Below are 10,761 nucleotides of genomic sequence, written 5' to 3' on the forward strand. Positions count from 1 at the left end.
TTACCCGCCACTGGAGGGCTCATATTTTTTGTTTTAAACTCAAAAATAATATTAGGGGGGAAGGGGATGATGAAAAATTCCATCTGTTTTTGAGGATAAAAGCAGAAATTATTATCTTAAATCTTGCTCACATCTGGACTGGCCTGCACAGAGGACTCCATGATAGGCAGTCCTGATTACAGTTTAATCCATTTCTTCACCATTTAATTGTGCTGGAATGCCCCAATCACTGAGTGTGTGATCAACAACTAAAGTCCAACAGACCTTCAACCACAATAAAAACCATGTTGTTTAAGTTGTCTGTATAAATTCAGGGTATTTTGTGTAACAGATGTAATGACATACAGGGTATGTACATGGACAGAAAAGGAGGAAGAAGGTGATCAAACATATTAATATTGCAGCTCCAACAGAATTTGGCTTTATTGCTAGATCTTGCATAGGTGGTTAGGGCTGAGTGGGATTTACAGATATTATTTTGGCCACAAGAGGGTTCCCATATTTTTCAATTTTTGTAGTTGAAGCAGTGAGAGAGCGAAGAGCATAGAAAAGACGCTTTAAAAAATGTGTGAAAGCAATAACGATCAAACAAAATGCACCCCCAAAGTAATGCAAATGAACTACTTGTGGGTCCAATTTCTTTACTGTAAAATTCAATGACTGCATTTTGCAGAAGGAAAATAGACATTTTCTGCACTGGTTGCAGCACCCTCATTCTTATTTGCACCATTGCGCATGAGATCAGGATTCAAGCAGCTGATGATAAATTCCATGTATATAGGACACCTATTAAAGGTTTCATGTGATGTTAGAGTGAGTAGGTTAGTACAAAAGAAACCCCACAAAGAAAATAAGATTTCAAACGTTGTGGTATTGTCAGGGCAAAACCCCAGATTCCAAGTCAAGTTCAATCCTGCAAAGCTAGTAATGGCAGTGCTATTTTCCTAACTTGGCTTCAGTCACTACCGTGACTCTCGATTCTCAAATAATAGGTGATTCATCTTAATGTTATTTAGGGAAGGAGTCACAATGGCTTTGATAAGTCAAATGATGGTCAGATATTCTTCTTACAGCTCATTAATTTTCCAGGAAACAATGGGCCAAATCCTGCTGTCAGTTATGCCACCGAAGTCAGTGTACTGGAGATGCTTTTTAATCCGTGCTAGATCTAGATCCCTCTCTGACACGTATAGGATAGGCTCTTGAGTTTGTATTTTCTGACATGCTTCATCAGACCTCTTGAGGTTTTCCTGAAAATGTCAATCAGAAATATGTTCGTTGCAGCAACCTGATAAAATCTGTCTGGAGAGTGTGATCAGGGACAGCCCCCAGTTTGAGCAGGCTCCTTGGAAAGCTTATTCAAAGTTTCATGGTTCCACCACAAGACTCAGATCCCTGGAGAGGGAAGAAAGCTCCTTGTTGCCTGAAACAGTGGTGTCAGAGCTCTTAGGGCTGCAGTGTCTTTCCCCTCGGGGAAAGATATAAGTGTGCTGACTCTTTCCCTTATTGGTAAGTATGGTGATCAGAGGAGGCAGCCCATGAAGGTGTGCTTGTGGCTTTCCTTTGGTTTGACTCCAGCAGGAGGAGGTTGAATGGGCTGTGTGGCCCAAAGAGCAGCACTCGAAAGAGACTGACCATTCTGCTCCTTCCTGAGATAACTCAGACATCTTGGCTGTTGTGCCGGTTTCTCCTTTGTTGGCATACCAGGAACTCCACCAGCTTGTGCAATATGGTCCAAAGGTTCAGCAAAATCAAAATCTTTTTCCTTATTTGAGGTCAGAGCCTGGTGCCTTCAATCACAGCAAAGGGAGACTTACTGCACAGTCCACTGACTTCAAGGAAGCTTCTCATGAAGAAATGTATTTATTCAGCTTGAATAATGGGCACAAGAGTCTGACTTTTGATAACACAAGCACGGCAGCTTCACAGGTGTTACAGCGTTCAGTAGTATTCCAAAGTTTCAATTTTTATTTCTAATAAGATGCTGACCTTCTAGACTTCATATGATGCATTATAATTAGAAGACTTATTGAGAAGCCTAATATAATGTTATACCCACTGGGGAGTCAAAAGTGCAAATAGTAAAAATATTAAATCTCAATATTTAATTAATTGAAACAAATTAAATTTCAACCTATTTCTCATTTCTGTCAGCTATTTAACGCTGCATATGAACTTCAGAATTTATGCAAATTTCCCCACAGAGGTTCCAAGTAGGAATTTCAAACTAAGATCTGTGTTTACAACCAAACTTTTCATCTTTTCAAAGACTTTCCCAACTGAAAACTTCCAAGGGTCTGTATGGGAGCAATTCATTGACTATGACTGGTCTAGTCAGGTGACTAAATGGGACTCAGACACTTGAGAAAACCTGGCCTTTCTTCTTGGTGAAGAAGACTTCTGGAACCCTAACTTTTAAAGCTCCCCAATCAGGTTATTCTCAAAGAACATCTTTGTCCCAAAACATAGGCAGAAGACAGGAGGAGGTATAAAACGCAAATTGTTTCAGCAAGGCAGTGAAGAGCAAAAGGCAAATAGAAGCAGCTTTCAAAAGACATGGGGTGACTTCCATTTTTGTGTCATTTCTGACCTTTATCCAGCATATAGAAGACCTTTTTTTAGACAAATGGAATCGTACAAAAATAACTGAAGTGCTATTGCAGGTGTATTATTAAATCACAACAACAGTCTATTTGTCCTCATTCCTTGTAATGATATCACTACCAGGACTGCATTCATTTGGGTCACTGCTGGGTAGTGGTGTTGTTAAAAATATATAAGTAAATGAAAACAGGCACTCGGTAAGTGAATCACCAGTGATGGACCTGAAGTTCCTCTGAGAAATCTATTATTGCTAGACAGTCAGCATGGCTGCAGTTTTATAAAACTGCCATTCTGCAGTTGCATTTCTCCATGGTAAAGAAAATTTACAGTACTCAATCATATGCCACGGGTCTTTTGATTAAATGTGCATTTACAGTACATGATAGCCCACAGCAGCTTAAGTACTGTACAGTGTGTTACATAAATGCACATTCAGTATTATTACACATACCAAAATAGACATGTACTTGATAGAGGTTGTTATGGTTTACAATTCCCTTTTCACTTTCCCTCTCTGTGGTAATAACTATACATGTATTGGCCTTAAACACCTACATGTTTTAAGCACAGGTTAAATTATAAAAGAGATTGCAACATCTTCTTTGTCCATCATCATCTAATAAATCATCAGGTCCATTTCTGTGGATTGATGTAATGGCATTTATGAGCATTGGCAAAGTCATATCCACTTAACTGATGCAATTAAGTAGTGCCGTGCTCTTATTATAATAATAATGGATTGACTGATGAGTAATTTATTTCTTTCCAATGTAACTGACAAAAATAGGTTATATTCATAGACAACGCAATGTATTTGGATCATAAAACTGCTGCCTTCTCAAATCTACCATTAGCTTAGATTTATCCTTACCAGAGAGTGGTGGAAAACACTTTAAACCAAGTACAACGCTTAATGAAGAATCCTGGCCCCGATGTTAAGTCCCACTAGCTATTTCTCATAAGAGAAGTGCTGCTAAACACTGTCATAAAAAACCAACCCTCAGAGCTGTCAGCTGAACTCTCTTGTCTGGGAAAGGAGATGGTTGTGTTTGTTTGGTTTAATTTTAGTTGGATTTCCAGGAAAAATATTTCCTTATTGACACCTGTTACTCTGTGCATTCTCCCTGACACTCCTTTCCTATCAATATTGCCTGGAGACCTGTGCTTTCATCACCCTCAATGTGACCTTTTGGAGTATCTTGTTATTTCCTATGTTTATGACTGTCATTTACACATGTGAAGATTAAGGGCCAAATTATCTGCTGGCTGGGAATTGCCACAGTTTTGCTGACTGCAGCAGAGCTGCTCCAATTTATGGGCTGCAGGGAGTCTGGAGATGGCAAGAACAAATACCCTGCCTCCAAACACCCCAGAATTTCTGCATTGTGTCCTGTTTCTGCTCATCGCCCTTAACTCTATCATCTGTTTTGGGTATAAAATCTAAGAGTTCTCAAGGGCGTATTACATCCATTTCCATCATAACTCCCTTTAAATTACGGCAGCGACAACTCTGTCTTCCACTGAGTACAAGCCAAATGTTCTAAATTCTTATTCCACAGTTTCATAGGACAAAAGAAACCACTGAATTATCTCATTTGACCTCTGAGTATAATACTCAAAGGACAGAAAATATAGCCTGAGATTCCTGTATTTGCAGGGAACTGATTAATTGGGATAAGCCCAAATGATACCTGTAAGATTTCCACTTTCTGGGGAACAAAGGAAGAGGAAGGATCCTGCCTTTTGCAGTCTGACCTCATGGAAAATACTTTCCCAACCACAAAATCTGGAAATCAGCATGACCGGTGCCCATGAACAAGGCATGCCGGTCAAGACTCAGGCAAGGATGATTCAACATGTCACCTGGGAACACTATGCTGTACCATCTGGAGGCCTTTCTTTAGTTGTGGGGCATATTCTTTATGTTCCAGTATGTGTTTATGTGTTTGTGTGTGTGCATGCAATACTTCACCAAAGGGAAATTCCTTCCTTGGTCCCTGAAGCCTGAGGTCCAATATTGGTTGCATTTGAAGGCAGTTGTATTTCTCAGAAATAACACTGGGGACAATCCAGAGCTTTTTGTCCTCTGCATGGATTATGAATGGAAAACAGGAGATTTCACAGACTCCAAGGCCAGCAGAGATCACCACAACCACCCCCTACTTCTGACCAATGTGTCTGTGACCCCCTAATGAGGAGGGGAACAGCTCTGTTGATGGGGCTAAAGACGTTCACTGATAAAAGAAACAGACAAGACCCTACTTCTTCTCATCAAATTATGTCAAATACTGTACTTTTCCCAAACACTGACAGGCTCATCTTAAGTGTTACACCAGGAAGCTAAAGAGATCTTCCAAATGCACAGCATGATCACTAACATAAAAGTAGAAGATGTGGTTAATAGTATTGGCTGGCCTAAGAAGGAGAGAGATCCACAGACATTTATTTACTGCTATAAGTGTTAACAACGTTGGAAATCAAAGTGGTTTATGATTAAAGACAACAAATATGTTAGTTTCTTTTCACTGTATCCAAATATTTAATGCAAGGTTAACTCATTGCTCTCACCCCCAAGGCATTATGTATTTAATTTTCAAGGCACAACTGCATGTTACATGATGACCCATAAGATCATCAGTGCTGGCTTTTATTTCTGCTCTGAAACCTCTAAAAGAAGAGAAACATCTGATCTCTGAGAAGGTGTGATCTATGCCTGCACTCATGCACTCATATATTATTTATCTTGATCTACAAGTGATGTCTTATAAAGGGGCCCACGGAGGAAAATAAGAGCCATTTGTGCTACCTTTCATCAGAAATGTTTATATAGAGTGTTCTCTCTCTGACCACAGAACAGACATCTCATTCCTGAAACTACACCTCCTCACAGGAAGAAACACTAATCGTTCTCACCGCTGCAGAATGTCTGGTTCTTGTTGTGACCTAAACTTGCTGCTTTAAATGCACAGATGATGTAGCCAATACCCTTTTCAGACTACTGATGTTAGATCTTGAAGCATGAACCTCCTATGTCCCTTCTCTGGACTGATCCACATGAATAGAATGCAGGATCTTTGCTATCAAACAGCTGTTAAAATCAGTTACATTTCTTTGGTACAGCCCTTTGGCACAGGAGTAAAACAAAGGTGAAATAACATCACAGTGTCAAAGGTACAGTGTTAAATGCTGAATCATGAGAAATTCCCGTGTAGTGAATACCCAAGCTTACCTCTTCTAGGTGCAATACCAAGATGCTGACCTCTGAAAATTTAGCAGAATGGATTCACTGTACTGGTGACCAACATGAAGCAGGAAAATGATAAGAAAACCAAGAATAATTACGCTGATCGACAGGCATGTGATCCAATGAACAGAAAGTTACAGCTTCTGGATTATTTATAGTCCAACATTTTTCACTGTGCTGCTGGAAGTTGAAGAGCTGTTGTGACACCACAGTCACCATACAGTTAAGGTCTGGAATGTGATGTGCTGGTGAGTTAAGAAAAACTTTTTGATTACCCATGCTTTGCACCTGGAATTTAAACCAGGGACGGAGTATGAAATAGTGCTGGATGTGTTTTGGAGATAAGAACTCACTCACCATGCTAATAGGGTTCTTTTTTTTCTGTTGTTGTTACTTTATTTTTCTTGTGGCATTTATTCCAATTCAATTAAAATAATTGAAGCTAATTTTAAAGACATATTTAGCTTATTGAAACTGGAGAGACAAAGATAATTGGGTTTCAGATTTTTCTGAAAGAAGAAGGATCAGTCAATTTGAAGTAATGAAGCAGGTTTTTACTACATGGTCAAAGGGAAGACAAAAATGTCCATGCCTGAAGAAAAAAGGTAAAGTTCTATTTGGGTGAAAAAAAGTGAGGATGAGATGGAGAAAAGTAGTACAACTATTTTATTGATTGGTCAGTAGTGTCAAAGGAGAATCATGTTGCTAGCCTAGGAAAATGGGCAGCATGAAAGATTAATGTTTTTTGCGGGTGGATAGATCACCGGGTCCCAGCAAACTTTATAACCTAGAGATATAAGAGAAAACCTTGGGGGAAAAAAGAACATTCCTAATTCTCTGGCTACTTCTAAAATTCTGTTTCTGGTCTTTCTGCTTAGTCAACAACTCTAAGAAGGCCTCAGGGATCAAAAATCAAGACAGCTGTTGCCAAGAACTGTGTACAGAAACAGGTCAGGCTTGAAGGATCGGTAGATACTGAGTCTGCCAGAGATGAGGACTGCTGTGAGATGCTGTGCCTCTGCCTATGGGTACTGGAAATGAAGGCAAGCTAGACAAGCATGAATAAATTGTATCACACAGAAGAAGGCAAGGAATTTAGAGGGATTTTGTTCTTCACATTTGGGGGTGAGGGAGCTGTGTTGAGATAGAACATGCAGCTTTTGTCTATTATGTACATAGTTGGAGCATGTTGACATGGGAGATACATACTAGATCTGCACTGTCTTTTGCAGCCGTGCCCAAAAGGGCCTCTGTATTTTCCAGGTCAGGTAGTGTTGGTTTGTTCTCTTCTGTCCTGTCCAAGATCAGAGTCTTTTTGGGGTGGACATGCCATGTCCATCAAATAGCCTGTACCATGGCACAGTGTTACACAGATTTATGGATCTATGTTTATAGTCTGTTCTTGTTCATGCCACTATTATAATAATAAGCTTAAAAGTAGGGATATGGCCCAATCCCTCTTCTCCTTTTTGCTGTCTGAGCAGTCCTTGTATTCCTGCTGTTGATTCTGCTGCTGTAACTGGTTACTCTTCAAAGTGTCAGACCGCCAAGGGTGTATGGAGCAAGCATCCCTATAGGATGAAGCAAATCTGTCCTGTGGTGGAAATCACAGGTCTCTCCTGTAATTAAGAGCAAGTAGAAGGTTACTTTTTACCTTCCTTGGTGCAAATATTGGCTGGGCCAATCCAACCTCCTTGTTCCTCAGTGTTTGGTAGTTTTGCCAAAAAGAGACAACCATCTACTTGTTGGACTACCTCATCCTGAAAAGCAAGGTCCAAGAGCAGCAGGCAAAGGTTTCCCATGAGGATGCCTGTACTTCACAGTCCTGTGTTAAGAGTTGGTATCCTATTGCCAGCATTCACACGTCACCTCAAGAACACAGGTGCAAGAGAGAAAGGAACATTTAATGAATGCCTTCATGTAGTATCAAAGAGGGACTGCTATAGCTTCATTTAGGAGTATCACTTGCTGGTCTTTGTAAACCCTGACCAATCACTAGGTATGATTTCACGATTAGCAATCTCCATGGACCAAGAACTGACAAATGGCACTTCCTCCTGCAGGAGATGCAGTCATCAACAGCGCTAGGAATCCACCTGGATTGTGGCTATGCTGTATATTCTCCATACTTATAGAGCCCAGCACAGATAATCAAAGCCCAACCAAGGATTTTAGCCAAGCCCAGAATTCCTCTAGACTGAGGGTGAAATATGGCCTTTGATTTGCTCAAAACAAGATGCTGGAGACTCAGGAAAAGACTAAACACCAAAGACCATCTTCACAAGTACCATCTTCATCATTGCAGCTGGCTGAATCTGCCATGACTTGTGGAGTCTGTCCAGAAGAACTGCATACAGGAGGACTCAATCCCATGGGCCAATTTTATGCAGCCTGACACTGCCAGTCCTCACTCCCAGTATACAAGAGAAACCCAGGAAGCAATTTCCACCTATATATTAAGAGGAGTAATGGCTACACAGACAAAAAAGCTAATGAATCACAGAATCACAGAATCATCTAGGTTGGAAGGGACCTTGAAGATCATCCAGTCCAACTGTTAACCTAGCACTGACAGATCCCAACTACACCATATCCCTAAGCACTATGTCAACCCGCCTCTTGAACACCTCCAGGGATGGGGACTCCACCACCTTCCTGGGCAGCCCATTCCAACACCTGACTACCCGTTCTGTAAAGAAATACTTCCTAATATCCAGTCTAAACCTTCCCTGGCGCAACTTGAGACCATTATCTCTTGTCCTATCACTTATTACTTGGTTAAAGAGGCTCATCCCCAGCTTTCTGCAACCTCCTTTCAGGTAGTTGCAGAGGGCGATGAGGTCTCCCCTCAATGCTTGGGCCCATGTTGTCCCTGCAGTACTCCCCTCCCTTGTTCTCTGAAGTTCTCTCTTTCCTCCTCTCCTGACCTCTTTCCTTTTTTCCTCCTCTCCTTTCCTCACTCCTTTTTTCTCCCACTCGAATATTCTCCTGCACCATCCCAAAGTCTGTGAGGAACAGACAGTGTACTGCTGCCTAGCATGATTTTTAGGAGATCCCTTTCAACTGACTTCTCTTTATCATGATAACACAGTATATCTAGCAACAACACCTTTTCATGGCCATTGCCTTTTCAGAGAACTTTCTCTGTATATCCAAACACTAGACACCTGGACCTGGGAACACTTTCTGTAAAAGACCAAAATCTATTGGTAGATGAAGGAGAGCACATAGCTTTGATTATAAAATGCATTTGTTTCACAAGTGAGAACTAAACAGGCTTGGCCAGGCCAGAGAACCAGAAATTCTAACCAAGCACATCATATGAACATAGTAAAAAGGAAAAAGAATAGCCCAACAGCATAGCGTCCAGCAAGAATACCCTCAAAGTCGGACAAGGAATCAGAAGTCCCACATGTCTTTCCCCCTTTCCTCCTCCTTACCAGTGCTGTCATCCATAAATGATGGTGCAAAATATAAGGTGTTGGAGCATCTGTAATCAACAGCCTCAGCTGCAAAAGATCCTGGCTTATGTTGACCAGTGGAACAGCCATTGCATAGATAACAGCTAACTGACACAAAGTGTGAGAACAGTGTTCATGTCCTTGCGACAGACTCATCTTTTTCTCAGAGCTTCTCTCCTTCAAGAAATTGAAATAGAGAGTGTCCATGATATGACACTGCATGAGACACGAGCTCAGTGGAGTGGACATGCCCATCTGCCCAGTAATGTAAACCACACTGACATGAGGCTAGATTTATTTTCAGGTCTTTCCAAGTTCCTCTGAAGGACCTGCTGAGCATCGGGCTTTTGTTTGAGTGTGAAGATTGGTGGTAGCTTGGAACTACACAAGTCTGAGGTGTCCTCATCAAAAATGCCTGAGTTTGCCCTGCCTCTTGCATCCCAAGGTCAAACTTTGCATGTGGATGACCAGGTTAGACGCAAGATGTGAACTGACTTGCCTGCAGCGTGGATTGTCAAGGGAACAGAAAGAAGAGAGCACTGCAACATGAGAATATGTGTATTCCTATATTGCACTTAGATCCCTAATGTTTTCTACAAGGTCCTTCACTGACACTGTTTAGGGAAACAGAGCACTTGTATGTAAAGTAATTCTTGTGTGGACCAGTAGCTAGATAAAAGATGGGAAAACAAGAGGGTTGGAATGGATGGTTGTGTTTTACCATGGTGGGGATTATCAATAGAGTTTCACAGAGATATGTCCTGAGATCTGTGCTATTCAAAATATTCATAAACAAACTGGAAAGGAACAGAGCAGTAAGGTGTCAAATTTTTGTGACATAAAATTAATCAATAAAAGCAATGGAAAGCAAAAAAAAAAAAAAAAAAACCAAGACAAAAAAAGCAATATTAAAAGCAAAAGATAATTGCAACATGCTGCTGAAGGATTTCATGTTAATTACTGACCAGCTGATAAAACCTGTCAAATGAAATTTAGTGTTAATAAATGTAAGATAGTACATATGAAGAGAAAGTATTCTAAATATGAGCAAAGGATGGTATGTTCTAAATTAGTTATTACCACTCAAGGAAGAGTATCGTATAAAATTATCAAGCAGCAGATTTAAAATAAAAAAAAAAGGATTTTTTTTTTTCACATGACGCATAATTAAACTGCGGAACTCATTGCCACAGGATGTTATAGAGGCCAAGAGCATAAATGGGCTCAAAAAGCAATTAGACAAATTCCTGGCTGAAAAATTCATCGAGCGTTACAAAACGCAAAGATGCAGATACAATCTCTGGCTCACGATGCCCCTAAGGCACAGACTGCTGGGAGGGAGTGCCAGAATAAAGTTTCACTTTATGGCTGCTCTGCTTTTGCACTCTTCTAAATACCTGCTACAGGCCATTGTCAGAAACACAACACTGAGCTGAGGAAGGATTCCTGCAG

Source organism: Strix uralensis, chromosome 1 (assembly GCF_047716275.1).
Source record: "Strix uralensis isolate ZFMK-TIS-50842 chromosome 1, bStrUra1, whole genome shotgun sequence".
Classification (NCBI taxonomy): domain Eukaryota; kingdom Metazoa; phylum Chordata; class Aves; order Strigiformes; family Strigidae; genus Strix; species Strix uralensis.